Genomic DNA, 23,507 nt, shown 5'->3' on the forward strand with positions numbered 1-23,507 from the left:
TTGGGGACAGCCAAGGAGGCATCTGCAGGCAACAAAGGTAGGTGTGTGCTTGTGTGTGTGTTTCCTATGCAGATCCTAAGCCCAGTGTCACATGCAAGTAGGAGGAGTAAGAAGGGTTCCTGGCAAATCCGGGTTATGGATTGCATTTAAAAAGGCCCCGTGGGAGTGCAATGGGCCCCTGTCTTGCTGCTTAGCAATAATGGTATGGGTTTAGGTTCTGCTGTGTGTACTGGTGGTTGACTGCCCCCCAGCCCAGAGTGTGCATGGAAAATTGTCTGGCAGCCTCCCTGACAGCAAGCAGTGATAGTGCCCATGAAGGGGACCTTGTTGGGCCCGCCCCTTTCACGGTTATCGCTTCTCGGCCTTTTGGCTAAGATCAAGTGTAGTATCTGTTCTTATCAGTTTAATATCTGATACGTCCCCTATCTGGGGACCATATATTAAATGGATTTTTGAGAACGGGGGCCGATTTCGAAGCTTGCTTCCGTCGCCCTATGCATTGACCCGATATGGCAGTATCTTCGGGTACAGTGCACCACCCCCTTACAGGGTTAAAAAGAAAGATTCCTACTTTCATTGCTACCTGCTTGCTGGCTAGCCAGCTAGCCAGCCCTGTGGGCCTTGCTGCTGCTGCAGCCAAAAAACAAAAGGTGGTGCTGCTGCTGCTTCTGCTGCTTCTGCTTCTGCTTGTGTCTGGCCCCTGTTGGAGCGTCCAGGCACAGGACTTCTGCTGCTGCTGACTAAATGGCCTCCTTAATTGGATCATTTGAGTAGCCAGCACACCTGTGCAGGTAGGGCATGACATGATAGGCAGCTGCCTTGATAGCGGGTGGGTGCTGAATGTTCCTAATTGACAAAATAAGATTAATGCTTATGAAGAAATATAAAATCTCATCCCTTCCCCAATATCGCGCCACACCCCTACCCCTTAATTCCCTGGTTGAACGTGATGGACATATGTCTTTTTTCGACCGTACTAACTATGTAACTATGTAACATAACATGGGGGGGGGGGTCTCCTGGCTGTTCACACAGGTGTGTCATTGCTGTACATTGACCATGCATTGCTTCTGTGGTATTGCAAAGGCAAAGACAAATGCTTCCAGCCATCCATTGCACTAATGGATTGGTCATCAGCTGGCTGTCTATGTCCCGCATCAATATAGACCAAAGTACAGAGGGTTAGGCTATGCTATTGTGCACCTACCTGATGCATCAGAAGGTGCGAGGCCCTTGCTAAATTCTGTGCACAGACTTTGAGATCTATGCTTTAGACTGTATCTAAACCTGCTCCAACATGGACTGACATTCTGGCCTACTTTCAGCCGATGCGACTTGTCTGTCGCTGAACAGTCGCTTTTTATGTATTCAGCACCTATGTATAATGTTGTAAAAATGCTCTAGAAGCTAAAGTCGCAGAAATGTCACACATATTTGGCCTGCAACTTTCTGTGCGACAAATTCAGACAGGAAAAATCAGTATAAATCCTTAGAAAATTATCCCCCAGTGTCTCCATCTGCTGGCGGTATTGAATAAGCATTGCTGCACTGATGGGGTATGCATTAGACGAAAAAAAAGAAGAAAAAGAAGAATAATACGCCCAGAAAAGAGGCGAAAAGGAGAAAAACGTAAAAAAACGTGAAAAAAAAGTAAGAGGAAGAGAAGGGAAAAAAAGGTGGAAATGGGTTTAAAAGTGATTTCGGCGGAGAAATATATATATATATATATATATATATATATATATATATATATATGCGCACACACACACATAGATATAAACGTATTCTCCGTTGAGATATTGCAGCCGCTGCTGTGTCCAGGCCCAGGAGCCTTAGCACTGTGCTGTGATGTCACTCAATACCACTGACATCACTAGGTGTAAACAACATCTCTCCTTTGCTGTGTATGTGACTATGGAGCTGTTTGGTGATGTCGTCTATTACGGCCTTCATAGAAGCAACAGGAGATTGTTGCATCCATCTTGAACCCTCAGAACTACAGTGCTATGATGTCACTCACTTCCACAGGCCTTGCAGAGTGTAAACAACAACAACCCAGCTTTGTTGTGTATGTAACCAAAGGGATTTGTGATGTCACCTAGAACCTTCACAGCAGCGACAGCTTTATGAGGAGCATCAGCACTGCTCTGCCTGAGCAGAACCATCACCGCCATAGGTTGTCAAATAACCCGGATTTAACCCACACAGGTAAGTCCAATGGGGTGCAGGCATGTCCTCTATGCTTACAGCTTCCCGTGGGTGTTGGTTTGATACCGTTTGGGGACAGCCAAGGAGGCATCTGCAGGCAACAAAGGTAGGTGTGTGCTTGTGTGTGTGTTTCCTATGCAGATCCTAAGCCCAGTGTCACATGCAAGTAGGAGGAGTAAGAAGGGTTCCTGGCAAATCCGGGTTATGGATTGCATTTAAAAAGGCCCCGTGGGAGTGCAATGGGCCCCTGTCTTGCTGCTTAGCAATAATGGTATGGGTTTAGGTTCTGCTGTGTGTACTGGTGGTTGACTGCCCCCCAGCCCAGAGTGTGCATGGAAAATTGTCTGGCAGCCTCCCTGACAGCAAGCAGTGATAGTGCCCATGAAGGGGACCTTGTTGGGCCCGCCCCTTTCACGGTTATCGCTTCTCGGCCTTTTGGCTAAGATCAAGTGTAGTATCTGTTCTTATCAGTTTATACTTACCTGGCAGGGGAGATACCATGATCGCTACGGTCTGAAGAACTCCAAGCATTGTGGTAGAGATTTTGCGTAGTACGATTGCAGTACTTTTCGTTCTTATTAGAACCGCATTTCTCTAGAGCATACCACCTGAAGATCGTCTCCTGCCTGCCTCGGAACATCTGAAGAAGGAGAAGATCTTGAAGACTGCAGCTCCGGAAGAAGCCGACGAAGAACCTGGAAGAAGGGAATCGGCGGTGAATTCCGGAACAGCGGCGAAGAGGAAGGCGGCGCAGAATCTTTTCGAAGAAACTCGCTGCCTCTGGAGAAGGATTTGCATAGCTCCTCCCACCGGGACCGGATCTGCATAGCTCCTCCCACCCGGGAAAGAAGACTTTGCGAAGCCTCTCTCCACAAGCAAGCAAGGAAGCGGAAAAGAGCCTGCTGGAAGAAGCCATGGCCTCAACCAGCAAGTCCACCCAGGAGGCTGCAGGGCAAGGCCTGGAGGTCCAGCCCCAACCACAGCAAGCTTCAACCTCCACCACGGCAAGGCAGAAGGGCGGCAGAATTCCTAACCTGGAAGCTCCAACCCTGGAGCCCTGGATGAGGCAGACTGTTGCCTTGAAGCTCAAGCCCGTGGACGGAAGGGTGCCGGACATGTCCCACGACGTGTTCTGCAAGAAGATGCTGGCGGATCAAGGCTTCCCCACGGCTGACACCCTGGGAATAGCAACCTTCTTTTCGGGAATCTTCTACATCACCTTTGCCACCATTGGGACCTGTAGAAGATACTGGGAGGTGGTGAAAGCGGCGAGTCCCGAATCCCCTTTCTCTCGCTTTGTGGGCAACTGCCTTATTCAAAGAGAGGAGAGGCGGGTGACGGTCTCAATGCGGAACCCACACACCCCAGGCACGGACATCTCGACCTTCCTGAAGCGCTTCTGCACCGTGGTGAGGGAGCCCACCCGCATCCTGAACTCACTCGGATACTGGACCTGCAAGTGGTCTGTGGTCGTCAGACTCAACAAGAACCCTGCTTCTCCAGACGGACTACAGCACCTGCCAACGACATTTTCCTTGGGCAACTCCACAGGACTTATCTTCTACCCGGACATGCCGCAGACCTGCAGGAGATGTGGCAAGATGGGCCACGAGGGCAAGGACTGTACGGAGGATGCCTGCAGGTATTGCCGTGTGACAGGTCACACGACCAAGGACTGCCCCAAGAGCAAGACCTGCAACCTCTGCGGACTGGCAGCCCACAGCTACAAGGACTGCCCCCAGAGGGAGAGAACATGGGCATCTGTGGCAGCGAGAGCACCGAAGCCAGCCCCAGCTCCGGAGCCAACACCACGGATGGCCAAGCCGACCAAGGAGGGTAAGAAGGCGAAAGCCACCACCCCTGCCCCGTCCCGCCCCTCCCCTGCCCCTCCCGCCCCATCCCCTGCCCCTCCCGCCCCATCTCCTGCCCCATCCCGCCCCACCCCTGCCCCATCCCGTCCCACCCCTGCCCCATCCCGTCCTACCCCTGCCCCTCCTGCCCCATCCCGTCCCACCCCTGCCCCTCCTGCCCCATCCCGTCCCACCCCCACCCCTCCTGCCCCATCCCGCCCCACCCCTGCCCCCCGTACCCCACCCCGGCCCACCCCTGCCCCCCGTACCCCACCCCGGCCCACCCCTGCCCCGTCCTCCCCTGCCCGGCCCACCCCTGCCCCGTCCTCCCCTGCCCGGCCCACCCCTGCCCCGTCCTCCCCTGCCCGGGCACTCTCTCCTGCCCCCCGCCCCACCCAGCCTCCTTTCTCTCCTGGCCCAGCAGCACCTAACCCCCCTCCAGCTGCTGGTGCCCGCCCTTCGGAGGACTTTCCTGTGCTTCCTCCCCCAGGTACCATACAGAGGAAGAGGAAAGGAAGGGACAACGTATCAGAAGAGTCCCACAAAAGAAAGATAATCGAGACCTGCGAAACCCCTCAAGCTTCAGATGAGGAGGAGGAGATGGAGCAGGTCTGCGAGAGCCCTGAGGCTTCAGAAGGAGAGGAGGTGATGGAGCAGGCCCAAGTGGAGCAGGTCCAAGCAGAGCCAGTCCAAGCTCAATCTATGGAGGAGCTGCTGCAGGACCCAGAGGTTAAGAAAATCCTGGACACTCCGTCCAACACGGTCTACGACGAGTTCTTGGAAGGGCGCTACGAGAAGCCACACGAGCCGACAGGCGCCAGAGAAGAGGACCCGTCCGACCAGACTGGTAACTAGTATCAGAACTAACCTCTCTTTTTTTATTCCCATGGCTGATCTCAACATCTTCTGCATTAATGTGAGGAGTATTAGAGCTTGGTTTAGATTCCAGACTGTTCTTACGTTCTTAGATTCCCAGAGGTGTGATGTTTACATGTTGCAGGAATGTGCTTTGTCTGCTTCTAGGTCTTACAACCATCTGGCCAGGCAGTGGCCTCACGGCCCTTCCTACTGGTCTGGTGGGGGCGACAATAGGTCTGCGGGGGTGGCCATCCTGATCAGGGGAGGTAACTTTGCACTTGATTCCGTCCGGGAGCTCGTCTGTGGCAGACTTCTTGTCGCAGACGGTTCCTGGGCGGGTGAGCCCGTGCGGCTCATCAACGTGTACGCCTCCCCTGAGAGGGATGTCCGACTGGAGGTTCTCCAGGCCCTGCGGGCTGAACTCGCCACCACTAGGGCAGTAGTGTTGGGTGGTGACTTCAACTGCCCCATTGAGGTGGACGGGCGCAGTTCTGGCACATCCGCCAACCTGGACGTGACGTCTAAACTGCTGATTGAGATGGTGACGGAGGCATCCTTGCAGGACGTTGTCGGGTCCATCGGGAACGGCTCCGTAAACTATACGTGGAGCCGCCCCGATGGCTCGCTCCGTTCTCGGATAGACTTCATCTTCACTTCGAGAGCAGTCAGAAAGGTGTCGTACTCTATGGTCCCCTGCTTCTTCTCTGACCACAGGGCCATTCGATTCCGGGGGACTCTGGGCCATGGATTCCCTCCTGGCCCAGGCTCCTGGAAGTTGAATTGTGCCCTGTTGGAGCAGAGGGAGGTCATGGAGGAACTTAGGGATGCGTACCTTGTATGGCGAAATGACAAATGTCTGTTCAAGTGCATCAGCGATTGGTGGGAATATGTTAAAGTCGAATTCCGTTGTTTCTTTCAGGCAAAAGGCAGACAACAGGCGTGTGCGAAGAAGTGGGACTTGAGGAAACTGCAGCGCGAGCTGCGGTCCCTGCAGGACCTGCTCCAGTGTGGCTGGGACGTCAGGGAGGAGCTGGAGGAGACCAAAAAGAGCTTGAAAAGGCACTTTGAGGAGGAATCCAAGCGAATCGTCTTTCGTTCCAAGGTGGAGAACCTGGAGAAGGGTGAGAAATGTAACTCTTTCTTTTTCAGGAAGCTCCATGCCGGCCACACGCCCCTGACTGAGCTACGAGATGAGACCGGACACATGAGGAGCGGCAAGGAGGAAGTGATGGGGGTCGTCCACGACTTCTACAGCAACCTCTACGCCCCCAAGTCATCCGACCCCGAAGCCGCCGAGAGGTTCCTGTCAGGTGTCACTAACGTTGTTGATCCCGCAGGTGCGGCGGCTATGGACGATCCCTTGACGGTGGGGGAGCTGCTCTCTGCCGCTAGATCCTTTAAGCCCGGCAGGACCCCGGGCAGTGACGGTCTCCCGGCCGAGCTCTACGTAGCGCTGGGTGACCTGATCTGTCCGGACCTGTTGGAGGTGTACGAGGAGATGGTGGTGGGGGGCAGAATGCCTCCGTCGTTGAGGGAAGGGATGATCACGATCTTGTATAAGCGGAAGGGGGAGAGATGTGACCTGAAAAACTGGCGTCCCATCTCTCTCCTGAACGTGGACTACAAGATCCTCGCCAAGGTGCTGGCCAACAGGCTGAAACCTGTCATGGGGCAGATCGTCCATCCGGACCAGACCTGCAGCATTCCTGGCCGCAGGATTGCCGACAGCCTTGCCCTTGTGAGAGACACGGTCCATTACATCCAGGACCGCGGGGGCCGCGCCGCCCTGGTCAGCTTAGATCAGGAGAAGGCGTTCGACCGTGTCTCCCACGCATTCATGGACAGGGTTTTGCGCAGGCTGGGTCTGGGGAAGATGTTTTGCTCTTTTGTTAACGTTATGTATTTTGACATTTACAGCACGGTGTTGGTGAACGGCTGGAAGACTGACCCCTTTTCCATTCTTTCAGGGGTTAGACAAGGCTGCCCCCTTTCACCTCTCCTTTTTGTTTGTGTTATAGAGCTCTTCGCTGAGACTATCCGGCAGAATGGAGAGATCAGAGGGATCACCGCACCAGGACCAGATCGCCACGAGGTCAAGTGCTCGCTCTACATGGACGACGTGACCGTCTTCTGCGCTGACCAGCGTTCGGTGACTGCACTCGTCCAGACCTGCGAGGACTTCGGCAGAGCTTCGGGGGCAAAAGTCAACTGCGGGAAGTCGGAGGCCATGCTCTTCGGGGAGTGGCACCTGGCTTCTTCCGCCCCCTTCCCCTTTACTATTAAGCCGGACTTCATTCAAATTCTTGGAGTCTGGTTCGGGAAGGAAGGAGCGGCCCTTAAGTCTTGGCAAGACCGACTAGGAAGGATAAACTCAAAGATCGGACTGTGGAGCTCCAGAAAGCTCACGATGGAAGGCAAGGCACTTGTCCTGCGGAGTGAAGTTTTGCCTGTGCTCCAATATACCGCACAGGCCTGGCCTCCCCATACCACCGTTTGCAAGGCCATCACCCGGACAGTGTTTGGCTTCGTCTGGGGCAAAATGGACAGAGTCAAGAGGACCGTGATGTACAAGGAACCCCGCAAGGGTGGGAAGGGAATACCCGACATCCCCGCTCTGCTGAGGGCCTCCTTTGCATGTGTCACGGTGCAGCGGACTCTTGTAGAAAAGACTGGCTCAGCGGGCAGGTCCATGTCTCGCTTGCTTCTCATGCCCCTCTGGAGACAGCTGGGCTGGGACAAGTGGGACAGCTCCATCCCTTACAACTGGAACACTCCCTGGTTCTATGGGGATGTTGTCCGGTTTGTGAGGGAGCACCAGCTGGAAGGACTGAAACCAGACCTATGGAAGCCAAAGACAATCCACAAGCTCATCCGAGCTAAGGACTCGACCGAGCTGGTTCCGGGACTCCCCGCAGCCACTGCAGAGACAGTTTGGAACAATGTGGCCTCAAAGCGGCTTACCAATGGACACAAGGACTTGTCGTGGATGGCCGTCATGGGAGGTCTCTCTCTCAGGTCATTCATGCATGCCCGCAACCTGTGCAAGACCCGGTACTGCCCCCGTTGCCCCTACGTGGAGGAAACATCTTTCCACGTGTTTTGGCAGTGCCCCTTTGCACAGGGTCTGTTGGACGCCCTAGAACAGGAACTCAGAGACTCAGTGCCCAGGAGCTGCCTATCGTACCATTCGGTGCTTTACGGCCTGTTCCCTGGGACCCACGACGTGGAGGCCATCCAGGAGGCCTGGCGCCTTATGAACTGTTTTAAGGACGCAGTGTGGCTTGCCAGGAACCGCCTCGTGATCAACAGGGAAAACATGTCCGTCCGGGACTGCCGCAGGTTCATCAAGAACCTGCTTAGAGACTATTCCATCTTGGACAGCTCGGCCGTTGATGAGGAAGAAGAGGAGTGAAGACCCCTCTCCTTCTCCCATGTCCCCCTGAAGATACAGCCCAACAGTTTGGCCCTGTGATCCGCCCCCCTCCCTACCCCCACATAGTCGCCCACACCCCTACCCCGATCACAGATTGTATTATTTGGTTTTTGTTTGATCTCTTGTGCCTTTATATTGCAGGATTGAGCTGAATGTTAGAGTAGCATGGTGTGCGATGTATAGCTTAGGGAACCTTTGCTGTGTATTGTACTATCATGCTTTGTGTGACTGTAATTTATTGTACGACTTGTAATGACTGAACGGAAAATAAAGCTCTTTCAATCAAAAAAAATCTGTTCTTATCAGTTTAATATCTGATACGTCCCCTATCTGGGGACCATATATTAAATGGATTTTTGAGAACGGGGGCCGATTTCGAAGCTTGCTTCCGTCGCCCTATGCATTGACCCGATATGGCAGTATCTTCGGGTACAGTGCACCACCCCCTTACAGGGTTAAAAAGAAAGATTCCTACTTTCATTGCTACCTGCTTGCTGGCTAGCCAGCTAGCCAGCCCTGTGGGCCTTGCTGCTGCTGCAGCCAAAAAACAAAAGGTGGTGCTGCTGCTGCTTCTGCTGCTTCTGCTTCTGCTTGTGTCTGGCCCCTGTTGGAGCGTCCAGGCACAGGACTTCTGCTGCTGCTGACTAAATGGCCTCCTTAATTGGATCATTTGAGTAGCCAGCACACCTGTGCAGGTAGGGCATGACATGATAGGCAGCTGCCTTGATAGCGGGTGGGTGCTGAATGTTCCTAATTGACAAAATAAGATTAATGCTTATGAAGAAATATAAAATCTCATCCCTTCCCCAATATCGCGCCACACCCCTACCCCTTAATTCCCTGGTTGAACGTGATGGACATATGTCTTTTTTCGACCGTACTAACTATGTAACTATGTAACATAACATGGGGGGGGGGGTCTCCTGGCTGTTCACACAGGTGTGTCATTGCTGTACATTGACCATGCATTGCTTCTGTGGTATTGCAAAGGCAAAGACAAATGCTTCCAGCCATCCATTGCACTAATGGATTGGTCATCAGCTGGCTGTCTATGTCCCGCATCAATATAGACCAAAGTACAGAGGGTTAGGCTATGCTATTGTGCACCTACCTGATGCATCAGAAGGTGCGAGGCCCTTGCTAAATTCTGTGCACAGACTTTGAGATCTATGCTTTAGACTGTATCTAAACCTGCTCCAACATGGACTGACATTCTGGCCTACTTTCAGCCGATGCGACTTGTCTGTCGCTGAACAGTCGCTTTTTATGTATTCAGCACCTATGTATAATGTTGTAAAAATGCTCTAGAAGCTAAAGTCGCAGAAATGTCACACATATTTGGCCTGCAACTTTCTGTGCGACAAATTCAGACAGGAAAAATCAGTATAAATCCTTAGAAAATTATCCCCCAGTGTCTCCATCTGCTGGCGGTATTGAATAAGCATTGCTGCACTGATGGGGTATGCATTAGACGAAAAAAAAGAAGAAAAAGAAGAATAATACGCCCAGAAAAGAGGCGAAAAGGAGAAAAACGTAAAAAAACGTGAAAAAAAAGTAAGAGGAAGAGAAGGGAAAAAAAGGTGGAAATGGGTTTAAAAGTGATTTTGGCGGAGAAATATATATATATATATATATATATATATATATATATATATATATATATGCGCACACACACACATAGATATAAACGTATTCTCCGTTGAGATATTGCAGCCGCTGCTGTGTCCAGGCCCAGGAGCCTTAGCACTGTGCTGTGATGTCACTCAATACCACTGACATCACTAGGTGTAAACAACATCTCTCCTTTGCTGTGTATGTGACTATGGAGCTGTTTGGTGATGTCGTCTATTACGGCCTTCATAGAAGCAACAGGAGATTGTTGCATCCATCTTGAACCCTCAGAACTACAGTGCTATGATGTCACTCACTTCCACAGGCCTTGCAGAGTGTAAACAACAACAACCCAGCTTTGTTGTGTATGTAACCAAAGGGATTTGTGATGTCACCTAGAACCTTCACAGCAGCGACAGCTTTATGAGGAGCATCAGCACTGCTCTGCCTGAGCAGAACCATCACCGCCATAGGTTGTCAAATAACCCGGATTTAACCCACACAGGTAAGTCCAATGGGGTGCAGGCATGTCCTCTATGCTTACAGCTTCCCGTGGGTGTTGGTTTGATACCGTTTGGGGACAGCCAAGGAGGCATCTGCAGGCAACAAAGGTAGGTGTGTGCTTGTGTGTGTGTTTCCTATGCAGATCCTAAGCCCAGTGTCACATGCAAGTAGGAGGAGTAAGAAGGGTTCCTGGCAAATCCGGGTTATGGATTGCATTTAAAAAGGCCCCGTGGGAGTGCAATGGGCCCCTGTCTTGCTGCTTAGCAATAATGGTATGGGTTTAGGTTCTGCTGTGTGTACTGGTGGTTGACTGCCCCCCAGCCCAGAGTGTGCATGGAAAATTGTCTGGCAGCCTCCCTGACAGCAAGCAGTGATAGTGCCCATGAAGGGGACCTTGTTGGGCCCGCCCCTTTCACGGTTATCGCTTCTCGGCCTTTTGGCTAAGATCAAGTGTAGTATCTGTTCTTATCAGTTTAATATCTGATACGTCCCCTATCTGGGGACCATATATTAAATGGATTTTTGAGAACGGGGGCCGATTTCGAAGCTTGCTTCCGTCGCCCTATGCATTGACCCGATATGGCAGTATCTTCGGGTACAGTGCACCACCCCCTTACAGGGTTAAAAAGAAAGATTCCTACTTTCATTGCTACCTGCTTGCTGGCTAGCCAGCTAGCCAGCCCTGTGGGCCTTGCTGCTGCTGCAGCCAAAAAACAAAAGGTGGTGCTGCTGCTGCTTCTGCTGCTTCTGCTTCTGCTTGTGTCTGGCCCCTGTTGGAGCGTCCAGGCACAGGACTTCTGCTGCTGCTGACTAAATGGCCTCCTTAATTGGATCATTTGAGTAGCCAGCACACCTGTGCAGGTAGGGCATGACATGATAGGCAGCTGCCTTGATAGCGGGTGGGTGCTGAATGTTCCTAATTGACAAAATAAGATTAATGCTTATGAAGAAATATAAAATCTCATCCCTTCCCCAATATCGCGCCACACCCCTACCCCTTAATTCCCTGGTTGAACGTGATGGACATATGTCTTTTTTCGACCGTACTAACTATGTAACTATGTAACATAACATGGGGGGGGGGGTCTCCTGGCTGTTCACACAGGTGTGTCATTGCTGTACATTGACCATGCATTGCTTCTGTGGTATTGCAAAGGCAAAGACAAATGCTTCCAGCCATCCATTGCACTAATGGATTGGTCATCAGCTGGCTGTCTATGTCCCGCATCAATATAGACCAAAGTACAGAGGGTTAGGCTATGCTATTGTGCACCTACCTGATGCATCAGAAGGTGCGAGGCCCTTGCTAAATTCTGTGCACAGACTTTGAGATCTATGCTTTAGACTGTATCTAAACCTGCTCCAACATGGACTGACATTCTGGCCTACTTTCAGCCGATGCGACTTGTCTGTCGCTGAACAGTCGCTTTTTATGTATTCAGCACCTATGTATAATGTTGTAAAAATGCTCTAGAAGCTAAAGTCGCAGAAATGTCACACATATTTGGCCTGCAACTTTCTGTGCGACAAATTCAGACAGGAAAAATCAGTATAAATCCTTAGAAAATTATCCCCCAGTGTCTCCATCTGCTGGCGGTATTGAATAAGCATTGCTGCACTGATGGGGTATGCATTAGACGAAAAAAAAGAAGAAAAAGAAGAATAATACGCCCAGAAAAGAGGCGAAAAGGAGAAAAACGTAAAAAAACGTGAAAAAAAAGTAAGAGGAAGAGAAGGGAAAAAAAGGTGGAAATGGGTTTAAAAGTGATTTCGGCGGAGAAATATATATATATATATATATATATATATATATATATATATATGCGCACACACACACATAGATATAAACGTATTCTCCGTTGAGATATTGCAGCCGCTGCTGTGTCCAGGCCCAGGAGCCTTAGCACTGTGCTGTGATGTCACTCAATACCACTGACATCACTAGGTGTAAACAACATCTCTCCTTTGCTGTGTATGTGACTATGGAGCTGTTTGGTGATGTCGTCTATTACGGCCTTCATAGAAGCAACAGGAGATTGTTGCATCCATCTTGAACCCTCAGAACTACAGTGCTATGATGTCACTCACTTCCACAGGCCTTGCAGAGTGTAAACAACAACAACCCAGCTTTGTTGTGTATGTAACCAAAGGGATTTGTGATGTCACCTAGAACCTTCACAGCAGCGACAGCTTTATGAGGAGCATCAGCACTGCTCTGCCTGAGCAGAACCATCACCGCCATAGGTTGTCAAATAACCCGGATTTAACCCACACAGGTAAGTCCAATGGGGTGCAGGCATGTCCTCTATGCTTACAGCTTCCCGTGGGTGTTGGTTTGATACCGTTTGGGGACAGCCAAGGAGGCATCTGCAGGCAACAAAGGTAGGTGTGTGCTTGTGTGTGTGTTTCCTATGCAGATCCTAAGCCCAGTGTCACATGCAAGTAGGAGGAGTAAGAAGGGTTCCTGGCAAATCCGGGTTATGGATTGCATTTAAAAAGGCCCCGTGGGAGTGCAATGGGCCCCTGTCTTGCTGCTTAGCAATAATGGTATGGGTTTAGGTTCTGCTGTGTGTACTGGTGGTTGACTGCCCCCCAGCCCAGAGTGTGCATGGAAAATTGTCTGGCAGCCTCCCTGACAGCAAGCAGTGATAGTGCCCATGAAGGGGACCTTGTTGGGCCCGCCCCTTTCACGGTTATCGCTTCTCGGCCTTTTGGCTAAGATCAAGTGTAGTATCTGTTCTTATCAGTTTAATATCTGATACGTCCCCTATCTGGGGACCATATATTAAATGGATTTTTGAGAACGGGGGCCGATTTCGAAGCTTGCTTCCGTCGCCCTATGCATTGACCCGATATGGCAGTATCTTCGGGTACAGTGCACCACCCCCTTACAGGGTTAAAAAGAAAGATTCCTACTTTCATTGCTACCTGCTTGCTGGCTAGCCAGCTAGCCAGCCCTGTGGGCCTTGCTGCTGCTGCAGCCAAAAAACAAAAGGTGGTGCTTCTGCTGCTTCTGCTTCTGCTTGTGTCTGGCCCCTGTTGGAGCGTCCAGGCACAGGACTTCTGCTGCTGCTGACTAAATGGCCTCCTTAATTGGATCATTTGAGTAGCCAGCACACCTGTGCAGGTAGGGCATGACATGATAGGCAGCTGCCTTGATAGCGGGTGGGTGCTGAATGTTCCTAATTGACAAAATAAGATTAATGCTTATGAAGAAATATAAAATCTCATCCCTTCCCCAATATCGCGCCACACCCCTACCCCTTAATTCCCTGGTTGAACGTGATGGACATATGTCTTTTTTCGACCGTACTAACTATGTAACTATGTAACATAACATGGGGGGGGGGGGTCTCCTGGCTGTTCACACAGGTGTGTCATTGCTGTACATTGACCATGCATTGCTTCTGTGGTATTGCAAAGGCAAAGACAAATGCTTCCAGCCATCCATTGCACTAATGGATTGGTCATCAGCTGGCTGTCTATGTCCCGCATCAATATAGACCAAAGTACAGAGGGTTAGGCTATGCTATTGTGCACCTACCTGATGCATCAGAAGGTGCGAGGCCCTTGCTAAATTCTGTGCACAGACTTTGAGATCTATGCTTTAGACTGTATCTAAACCTGCTCCAACATGGACTGACATTCTGGCCTACTTTCAGCCGATGCGACTTGTCTGTCGCTGAACAGTCGCTTTTTATGTATTCAGCACCTATGTATAATGTTGTAAAAATGCTCTAGAAGCTAAAGTCGCAGAAATGTCACACATATTTGGCCTGCAACTTTCTGTGCGACAAATTCAGACAGGAAAAATCAGTATAAATCCTTAGAAAATTATCCCCCAGTGTCTCCATCTGCTGGCGGTATTGAATAAGCATTGCTGCACTGATGGGGTATGCATTAGACGAAAAAAAAGAAGAAAAAGAAGAATAATACGCCCAGAAAAGAGGCGAAAAGGAGAAAAACGTAAAAAAACGTGAAAAAAAAGTAAGAGGAAGAGAAGGGAAAAAAAGGTGGAAATGGGTTTAAAAGTGATTTCGGCGGAGAAATATATATATATATATATATATATATATATATATGCGCACACACACACATAGATATAAACGTATTCTCCGTTGAGATATTGCAGCCGCTGCTGTGTCCAGGCCCAGGAGCCTTAGCACTGTGCTGTGATGTCACTCAATACCACTGACATCACTAGGTGTAAACAACATCTCTCCTTTGCTGTGTATGTGACTATGGAGCTGTTTGGTGATGTCGTCTATTACGGCCTTCATAGAAGCAACAGGAGATTGTTGCATCCATCTTGAACCCTCAGAACTACAGTGCTATGATGTCACTCACTTCCACAGGCCTTGCAGAGTGTAAACAACAACAACCCAGCTTTGTTGTGTATGTAACCAAAGGGATTTGTGATGTCACCTAGAACCTTCACAGCAGCGACAGCTTTATGAGGAGCATCAGCACTGCTCTGCCTGAGCAGAACCATCACCGCCATAGGTTGTCAAATAACCCGGATTTAACCCACACAGGTAAGTCCAATGGGGTGCAGGCATGTCCTCTATGCTTACAGCTTCCCGTGGGTGTTGGTTTGATACCGTTTGGGGACAGCCAAGGAGGCATCTGCAGGCAACAAAGGTAGGTGTGTGCTTGTGTGTGTGTTTCCTATGCAGATCCTAAGCCCAGTGTCACATGCAAGTAGGAGGAGTAAGAAGGGTTCCTGGCAAATCCGGGTTATGGATTGCATTTAAAAAGGCCCCGTGGGAGTGCAATGGGCCCCTGTCTTGCTGCTTAGCAATAATGGTATGGGTTTAGGTTCTGCTGTGTGTACTGGTGGTTGACTGCCCCCCAGCCCAGAGTGTGCATGGAAAATTGTCTGGCAGCCTCCCTGACAGCAAGCAGTGATAGTGCCCATGAAGGGGACCTTGTTGGGCCCGCCCCTTTCACGGTTATCGCTTCTCGGCCTTTTGGCTAAGATCAAGTGTAGTATCTGTTCTTATCAGTTTAATATCTGATACGTCCCCTATCTGGGGACCATATATTAAATGGATTTTTGAGAACGGGGGCCGATTTCGAAGCTTGCTTCCGTCGCCCTATGCATTGACCCGATATGGCAGTATCTTCGGGTACAGTGCACCACCCCCTTACAGGGTTAAAAAGAAAGATTCCTACTTTCATTGCTACCTGCTTGCTGGCTAGCCAGCTAGCCAGCCCTGTGGGCCTTGCTGCTGCTGCAGCCAAAAAACAAAAGGTGGTGCTTCTGCTGCTTCTGCTTCTGCTTGTGTCTGGCCCCTGTTGGAGCGTCCAGGCACAGGACTTCTGCTGCTGCTGACTAAATGGCCTCCTTAATTGGATCATTTGAGTAGCCAGCACACCTGTGCAGGTAGGGCATGACATGATAGGCAGCTGCCTTGATAGCGGGTGGGTGCTGAATGTTCCTAATTGACAAAATAAGATTAATGCTTATGAAGAAATATAAAATCTCATCCCTTCCCCAATATCGCGCCACACCCCTACCCCTTAATTCCCTGGTTGAACGTGATGGACATATGTCTTTTTTCGACCGTACTAACTATGTAACTATGTAACATAACATGGGGGGGGGGGTCTCCTGGCTGTTCACACAGGTGTGTCATTGCTGTACATTGACCATGCATTGCTTCTGTGGTATTGCAAAGGCAAAGACAAATGCTTCCAGCCATCCATTGCACTAATGGATTGGTCATCAGCTGGCTGTCTATGTCCCGCATCAATATAGACCAAAGTACAGAGGGTTAGGCTATGCTATTGTGCACCTACCTGATGCATCAGAAGGTGCGAGGCCCTTGCTAAATTCTGTGCACAGACTTTGAGATCTATGCTTTAGACTGTATCTAAACCTGCTCCAACATGGACTGACATTCTGGCCTACTTTCAGCCGATGCGACTTGTCTGTCGCTGAACAGTCGCTTTTTATGTATTCAGCACCTATGTATAATGTTGTAAAAATGCTCTAGAAGCTAAAGTCGCAGAAATGTCACACATATTTGGCCTGCAACTTTCTGTGCGACAAATTCAGACAGGAAAAATCAGTATAAATCCTTAGAAAATTATCCCCCAGTGTCTCCATCTGCTGGCGGTATTGAATAAGCATTGCTGCACTGATGGGGTATGCATTAGACGAAAAAAAAGAAGAAAAAGAAGAATAATACGCCCAGAAAAGAGGCGAAAAGGAGAAAAACGTAAAAAAACGTGAAAAAAAAGTAAGAGGAAGAGAAGGGAAAAAAAGGTGGAAATGGGTTTAAAAGTGATTTCGGCGGAGAAATATATATATATATATATATATATATATATATATATATATATGCGCACACACACACATAGATATAAACGTATTCTCCGTTGAGATATTGCAGCCGCTGCTGTGTCCAGGCCCAGGAGCCTTAGCACTGTGCTGTGATGTCACTCAATACCACTGACATCACTAGGTGTAAACAACATCTCTCCTTTGCTGTGTATGTGACTATGGAGCTGTTTGGTGATGTCGTCTATTACGGCCTTCATAGAAGCAACAGGAGATTGTTGCATCCATCTTGAACCCTCAGAACTACAGTGCTATGATGTCACTCACTTCCACAGGCCTTGCAGAGTGTAAACAACAACAACCCAGCTTTGTTGTGTATGTAACCAAAGGGATTTGTGATGTCACCTAGAACCTTCACAGCAGCGACAGCTTTATGAGGAGCATCAGCACTGCTCTGCCTGAGCAGAACCATCACCGCCATAGGTTGTCAAATAACCCGGATTTAACCCACACAGGTAAGTCCAATGGGGTGCAGGCATGTCCTCTATGCTTACAGCTTCCCGTGGGTGTTGGTTTGATACCGTTTGGGGACAGCCAAGGAGGCATCTGCAGGCAACAAAGGTAGGTGTGTGCTTGTGTGTGTGTTTCCTATGCAGATCCTAAGCCCAGTGTCACATGCAAGTAGGAGGAGTAAGAAGGGTTCCTGGCAAATCCGGGTTATGGATTGCATTTAAAAAGGCCCCGTGGGAGTGCAATGGGCCCCTGTCTTGCTGCTTAGCAATAATGGTATGGGTTTAGGTTCTGCTGTGTGTACTGGTGGTTGACTGCCCCCCAGCCCAGAGTGTGCATGGAAAATTGTCTGGCAGCCTCCCTGACAGCAAGCAGTGATAGTGCCCATGAAGGGGACCTTGTTGGGCCCGCCCCTTTCACGGTTATCGCTTCTCGGCCTTTTGGCTAAGATCAAGTGTAGTATCTGTTCTTATCAGTTTAATATCTGATACGTCCCCTATCTGGGGACCATATATTAAATGGATTTTTGAGAACGGGGGCCGATTTCGAAGCTTGCTTCCGTCGCCCTATGCATTGACCCGATATGGCAGTATCTTCGGGTACAGTGCACCACCCCCTTACAGGGTTAAAAAGAAAGATTCCTACTTTCATTGCTACCTGCTTGCTGGCTAGCCAGCTAGCCAGCCCTGTGGGCCTTGCTGCTGCTGCAGCCAAAAAACAAAAGGTGGTGCTGCTGCTGCTTCTGCTGCTTCTGCTTCTGCTTGTGTCTGGCCCCTGTTGGAGCGTCCAGGCACAGGACTTCTGCTGCTGCTGACTAAATGGCCTCCTTAATTGGATCATTTGAGTAGCCAGCACACCTGTGCAGGTAGGGCATGACATGATAGGCAGCTGCCTTGATAGCGGGTGGGTGCTGAATGTTCCTAATTGACAAAATAAGATTAATGCTTATGAAGAAATATAAAATCTCATCCCTTCCCCAATATCGCGCCACACCCCTACCCCTTAATTCCCTGGTTGAACGTGATGGACATATGTCTTTTTTCGACCGTACTAACTATGTAACTATGTAACATAACATGGGGGGGGGGGTCTCCTGGCTGTTCACACAGGTGTGTCATTGCTGTACATTGACCATGCATTGCTTCTGTGGTATTGCAAAGGCAAAGACAAATGCTTCCAGCCATCCATTGCACTAATGGATTGGTCATCAGCTGGCTGTCTATGTCCCGCATCAATATAGACCAAAGTACAGAGGGTTAGGCTATGCTATTGTGCACCTACCTGATGCATCAGAAGGTGCGAGGCCCTTGCTAAATTCTGTGCACAGACTTTGAGATCTATGCTTTAGACTGTATCTAAACCTGCTCCAACATGGACTGACATTCTGGCCTACTTTCAGCCGATGCGACTTGTCTGTCGCTGAACAGTCGCTTTTTATGTATTCAGCACCTATGTATAATGTTGTAAAAATGCTCTAGAAGCTAAAGTCGCAGAAATGTCACACATATTTGGCCTGCAACTTTCTGTGCGACAAATTCAGACAGGAAAAATCAGTATAAATCCTTAGAAAATTATCCCCCAGTGTCTCCATCTGCTGGCGGTATTGAATAAGCATTGCTGCACTGATGGGGTATGCATTAGACGAAAAAAAAGAAGAAAAAGAAGAATAATACGCCCAGAAAAGAGGCGAAAAGGAGAAAAACGTAAAAAAAACGTGAAAAAAAAGTAAGAGGAAGAGAAGGGAAAAAAAGGTGGAAATGGGTTTAAAAGTGATTTCGGCGGAGAAATATATATATATATATATATATATATATATATATATATATGCGCACACACACACACATAGATATAAACGTATTCTCCGTTGAGATATTGCAGCCGCTGCTGTGTCCAGGCCCAGGAGCCTTAGCACTGTGCTGTGATGTCACTCAATACCACTGACATCACTAGGTGTAAACAACATCTCTCCTTTGCTGTGTATGTGACTATGGAGCTGTTTGGTGATGTCGTCTATTACGGCCTTCATAGAAGCAACAGGAGATTGTTGCATCCATCTTGAACCCTCAGAACTACAGTGCTATGATGTCACTCACTTCCACAGGCCTTGCAGAGTGTAAACAACAACAACCCAGCTTTGTTGTGTATGTAACCAAAGGGATTTGTGATGTCACCTAGAACCTTCACAGCAGCGACAGCTTTATGAGGAGCATCAGCACTGCTCTGCCTGAGCAGAACCATCACCGCCATAGGTTGTCAAATAACCCGGATTTAACCCACACAGGTAAGTCCAATGGGGTGCAGGCATGTCCTCTATGCTTACAGCTTCCCGTGGGTGTTGGTTTGATACCGTTTGGGGACAGCCAAGGAGGCATCTGCAGGCAACAAAGGTAGGTGTGTGCTTGTGTGTGTGTTTCCTATGCAGATCCTAAGCCCAGTGTCACATGCAAGTAGGAGGAGTAAGAAGGGTTCCTGGCAAATCCGGGTTATGGATTGCATTTAAAAAGGCCCCGTGGGAGTGCAATGGGCCCCTGTCTTGCTGCTTAGCAATAATGGTATGGGTTTAGGTTCTGCTGTGTGTACTGGTGGTTGACTGCCCCCCAGCCCAGAGTGTGCATGGAAAATTGTCTGGCAGCCTCCCTGACAGCAAGCAGTGATAGTGCCCATGAAGGGGACCTTGTTGGGCCCGCCCCTTTCACGGTTATCGCTTCTCGGCCTTTTGGCTAAGATCAAGTGTAGTATCTGTTCTTATCAGTTTAATATCTGATACGTCCCCTATCTGGGGACCATATATTAAATGGATTTTTGAGAACGGGGGCCGATTTCGAAGCTTGCTTCCGTCGCCCTATGCATTGACCCGATATGGCAGTATCTTCGGGTACAGTGCACCACCCCCTTACAGGGTTAAAAAGAAAGATTCCTACTTTCATTGCTACCTGCTTGCTGGCTAGCCAGCTAGCCAGCCCTGTGGGCCTTGCTGCTGCTGCTGCAGCCAAAAAACAAAAGGTGGTGCTGCTGCTGCTTCTGCTGCTTCTGCTTCTGCTTGTGTCTGGCCCCTGTTGGAGCGTCCAGGCACAGGACTTCTGCTGCTGCTGACTAAATGGCCTCCTTAATTGGATCATTTGAGTAGCCAGCACACCTGTGCAGGTAGGGCATGACATGATAGGCAGCTGCCTTGATAGCGGGTGGGTGCTGAATGTTCCTAATTGACAAAATAAGATTAATGCTTATGAAGAAATATAAAATCTCATCCCTTCCCCAATATCGCGCCACACCCCTACCCCTTAATTCCCTGGTTGAACGTGATGGACATATGTCTTTTTTCGACCGTACTAACTATGTAACTATGTAACATAACATGGGGGGGGGGGTCTCCTGGCTGTTCACACAGGTGTGTCATTGCTGTACATTGACCATGCATTGCTTCTGTGGTATTGCAAAGGCAAAGACAAATGCTTCCAGCCATCCATTGCACTAATGGATTGGTCATCAGCTGGCTGTCTATGTCCCGCATCAATATAGACCAAAGTACAGAGGGTTAGGCTATGCTATTGTGCACCTACCTGATGCATCAGAAGGTGCGAGGCCCTTGCTAAATTCTGTGCACAGACTTTGAGATCTATGCTTTAGACTGTATCTAAACCTGCTCCAACATGGACTGACATTCTGGCCTACTTTCAGCCGATGCGACTTGTCTGTCGCTGAACAGTCGCTTTTTATGTATTCAGCACCTATGTATAATGTTGTAAAAATGCTCTAGGAGCTAAAGTCGCAGAAATGTCACACATATTTGGCCTGCAACTTTCTGTGCGACAAATTCAGACAGGAAAAATCAGTATAAATCCTTAGAAAATTATCCCCCAGTGTCTCCATCTGCTGGCGGTATTGAATAAGCATTGCTGCACTGATGGGGTATGCATTAGACGAAAAAAAAGAAGAAAAAGAAGAATAATACGCCCAGAAAAGAGGCGAAAAGGAGAAAAACGTAAAAAAACGTGAAAAAAAAGTAAGAGGAAGAGAAGGGAAAAAAAGGTGGAAATGGGTTTAAAAGTGATTTCGGCGGAGAAATATATATATATATATATATATATATATATATATATATATGCGCACACACACACATAGATATAAACGTATTCTCCGTTGAGATATTGCAGCCGCTGCTGTGTCCAGGCCCAGGAGCCTTAGCACTGTGCTGTGATGTCACTCAATACCACTGACATCACTAGGTGTAAACAACATCTCTCCTTTGCTGTGTATGTGACTATGGAGCTGTTTGGTGATGTCGTCTATTACGGCCTTCATAGAAGCAACAGGAGATTGTTGCATCCATCTTGAACCCTCAGAACTACAGTGCTATGATGTCACTCACTTCCACAGGCCTTGCAGAGTGTAAACAACAACAACCCAGCTTTGTTGTGTATGTAACCAAAGGGATTTGTGATGTCACCTAGAACCTTCACAGCAGCGACAGCTTTATGAGGAGCATCAGCACTGCTCTGCCTGAGCAGAACCATCACCGCCATAGGTTGTCAAATAACCCGGATTTAACCCACACAGGTAAGTCCAATGGGGTGCAGGCATGTCCTCTATGCTTACAGCTTCCCGTGGGTGTTGGTTTGATACCGTTTGGGGACAGCCAAGGAGGCATCTGCAGGCAACAAAGGTAGGTGTGTGCTTGTGTGTGTGTTTCCTATGCAGATCCTAAGCCCAGTGTCACATGCAAGTAGGAGGAGTAAGAAGGGTTCCTGGCAAATCCGGGTTATGGATTGCATTTAAAAAGGCCCCGTGGGAGTGCAATGGGCCCCTGTCTTGCTGCTTAGCAATAATGGTATGGGTTTAGGTTCTGCTGTGTGTACTGGTGGTTGACTGCCCCCCAGCCCAGAGTGTGCATGGAAAATTGTCTGGCAGCCTCCCTGACAGCAAGCAGTGATAGTGCCCATGAAGGGGACCTTGTTGGGCCCGCCCCTTTCACGGTTATCGCTTCTCGGCCTTTTGGCTAAGATCAAGTGTAGTATCTGTTCTTATCAGTTTAATATCTGATACGTCCCCTATCTGGGGACCATATATTAAATGGATTTTTGAGAACGGGGGCCGATTTCGAAGCTTGCTTCCGTCGCCCTATGCATTGACCCGATATGGCAGTATCTTCGGGTACAGTGCACCACCCCCTTACAGGGTTAAAAAGAAAGATTCCTACTTTCATTGCTACCTGCTTGCTGGCTAGCCAGCTAGCCAGCCCTGTGGGCCTTGCTGCTGCTGCAGCCAAAAAACAAAAGGTGGTGCTGCTGCTGCTTCTGCTGCTTCTGCTTCTGCTTGTGTCTGGCCCCTGTTGGAGCGTCCAGGCACAGGACTTCTGCTGCTGCTGACTAAATGGCCTCCTTAATTGGATCATTTGAGTAGCCAGCACACCTGTGCAGGTAGGGCATGACATGATAGGCAGCTGCCTTGATAGCGGGTGGGTGCTGAATGTTCCTAATTGACAAAATAAGATTAATGCTTATGAAGAAATATAAAATCTCATCCCTTCCCCAATATCGCGCCACACCCCTACCCCTTAATTCCCTGGTTGAACGTGATGGACATATGTCTTTTTTCGACCGTACTAACTATGTAACTATGTAACATAACATGGGGGGGGGGGTCTCCTGGCTGTTCACACAGGTGTGTCATTGCTGTACATTGACCATGCATTGCTTCTGTGGTATTGCAAAGGCAAAGACAAATGCTTCCAGCCATCCATTGCACTAATGGATTGGTCATCAGCTGGCTGTCTATGTCCCGCATCAATATAGACCAAAGTACAGAGGGTTAGGCTATGCTATTGTGCACCTACCTGATGCATCAGAAGGTGCGAGGCCCTTGCTAAATTCTGTGCACAGACTTTGAGATCTATGCTTTAGACTGTATCTAAACCTGCTCCAACATGGACTGACATTCTGGCCTACTTTCAGCCGATGCGACTTGTCTGTCGCTGAACAGTCGCTTTTTATGTATTCAGCACCTATGTATAATGTTGTAAAAATGCTCTAGAAGCTAAAGTCGCAGAAATGTCACACATATTTGGCCTGCAACTTTCTGTGCGACAAATTCAGACAGGAAAAATCAGTATAAATCCTTAGAAAATTATCCCCCAGTGTCTCCATCTGCTGGCGGTATTGAATAAGCATTGCTGCACTGATGGGGTATGCATTAGACGAAAAAAAAGAAGAAAAAGAAGAATAATACGCCCAGAAAAGAGGCGAAAAGG

At 49.1% G+C, this 23,507-nt stretch overlaps 7 non-coding genes and 2 pseudogenes across 7 annotated transcripts; all 9 read left to right on the forward strand.

Annotated features, from left to right (window-relative positions):
* The first annotated feature begins 350 nt into the window (after window positions 1-350).
* Window positions 351-541, forward strand: LOC130333962 (U2 spliceosomal RNA). The gene has a single exon (XR_008875998.1). It is a non-coding gene; the product is annotated as a U2 spliceosomal RNA (small nuclear RNA).
* A 2,086-nt stretch (window positions 542-2,627) lies between these two features.
* On the forward strand, window positions 2,628-2,798 carry LOC130333941 (U2 spliceosomal RNA; annotated as a pseudogene).
* A 5,820-nt stretch (window positions 2,799-8,618) lies between these two features.
* Window positions 8,619-8,794, forward strand: LOC130333933 (U2 spliceosomal RNA; annotated as a pseudogene).
* A 2,090-nt stretch (window positions 8,795-10,884) lies between these two features.
* Window positions 10,885-11,075, forward strand: LOC130333963 (U2 spliceosomal RNA). Its single transcript, XR_008875999.1, has one exon. It is a non-coding gene; the product is annotated as a U2 spliceosomal RNA (small nuclear RNA).
* Window positions 11,076-13,159: 2,084 nt separating this feature from the next.
* LOC130333965 (U2 spliceosomal RNA) lies at window positions 13,160-13,350 on the forward strand. Its single transcript, XR_008876001.1, has one exon. It is a non-coding gene; the product is annotated as a U2 spliceosomal RNA (small nuclear RNA).
* A 2,068-nt stretch (window positions 13,351-15,418) lies between these two features.
* LOC130333966 (U2 spliceosomal RNA) lies at window positions 15,419-15,609 on the forward strand. Its single transcript, XR_008876002.1, has one exon. It is a non-coding gene; the product is annotated as a U2 spliceosomal RNA (small nuclear RNA).
* A 2,075-nt stretch (window positions 15,610-17,684) lies between these two features.
* On the forward strand, window positions 17,685-17,875 carry LOC130333967 (U2 spliceosomal RNA). Its single transcript, XR_008876003.1, has one exon. It is a non-coding gene; the product is annotated as a U2 spliceosomal RNA (small nuclear RNA).
* A 2,085-nt stretch (window positions 17,876-19,960) lies between these two features.
* Window positions 19,961-20,151, forward strand: LOC130333968 (U2 spliceosomal RNA). The gene has a single exon (XR_008876004.1). It is a non-coding gene; the product is annotated as a U2 spliceosomal RNA (small nuclear RNA).
* Window positions 20,152-22,236: 2,085 nt separating this feature from the next.
* On the forward strand, window positions 22,237-22,427 carry LOC130333969 (U2 spliceosomal RNA). The gene has a single exon (XR_008876005.1). It is a non-coding gene; the product is annotated as a U2 spliceosomal RNA (small nuclear RNA).
* Window positions 22,428-23,507: the final 1,080 nt, after the last annotated feature.

Source organism: Hyla sarda, unplaced genomic scaffold (assembly GCF_029499605.1).
Source record: "Hyla sarda isolate aHylSar1 unplaced genomic scaffold, aHylSar1.hap1 scaffold_420, whole genome shotgun sequence".
Taxonomy (NCBI): Eukaryota; Metazoa; Chordata; class Amphibia; order Anura; family Hylidae; genus Hyla; species Hyla sarda.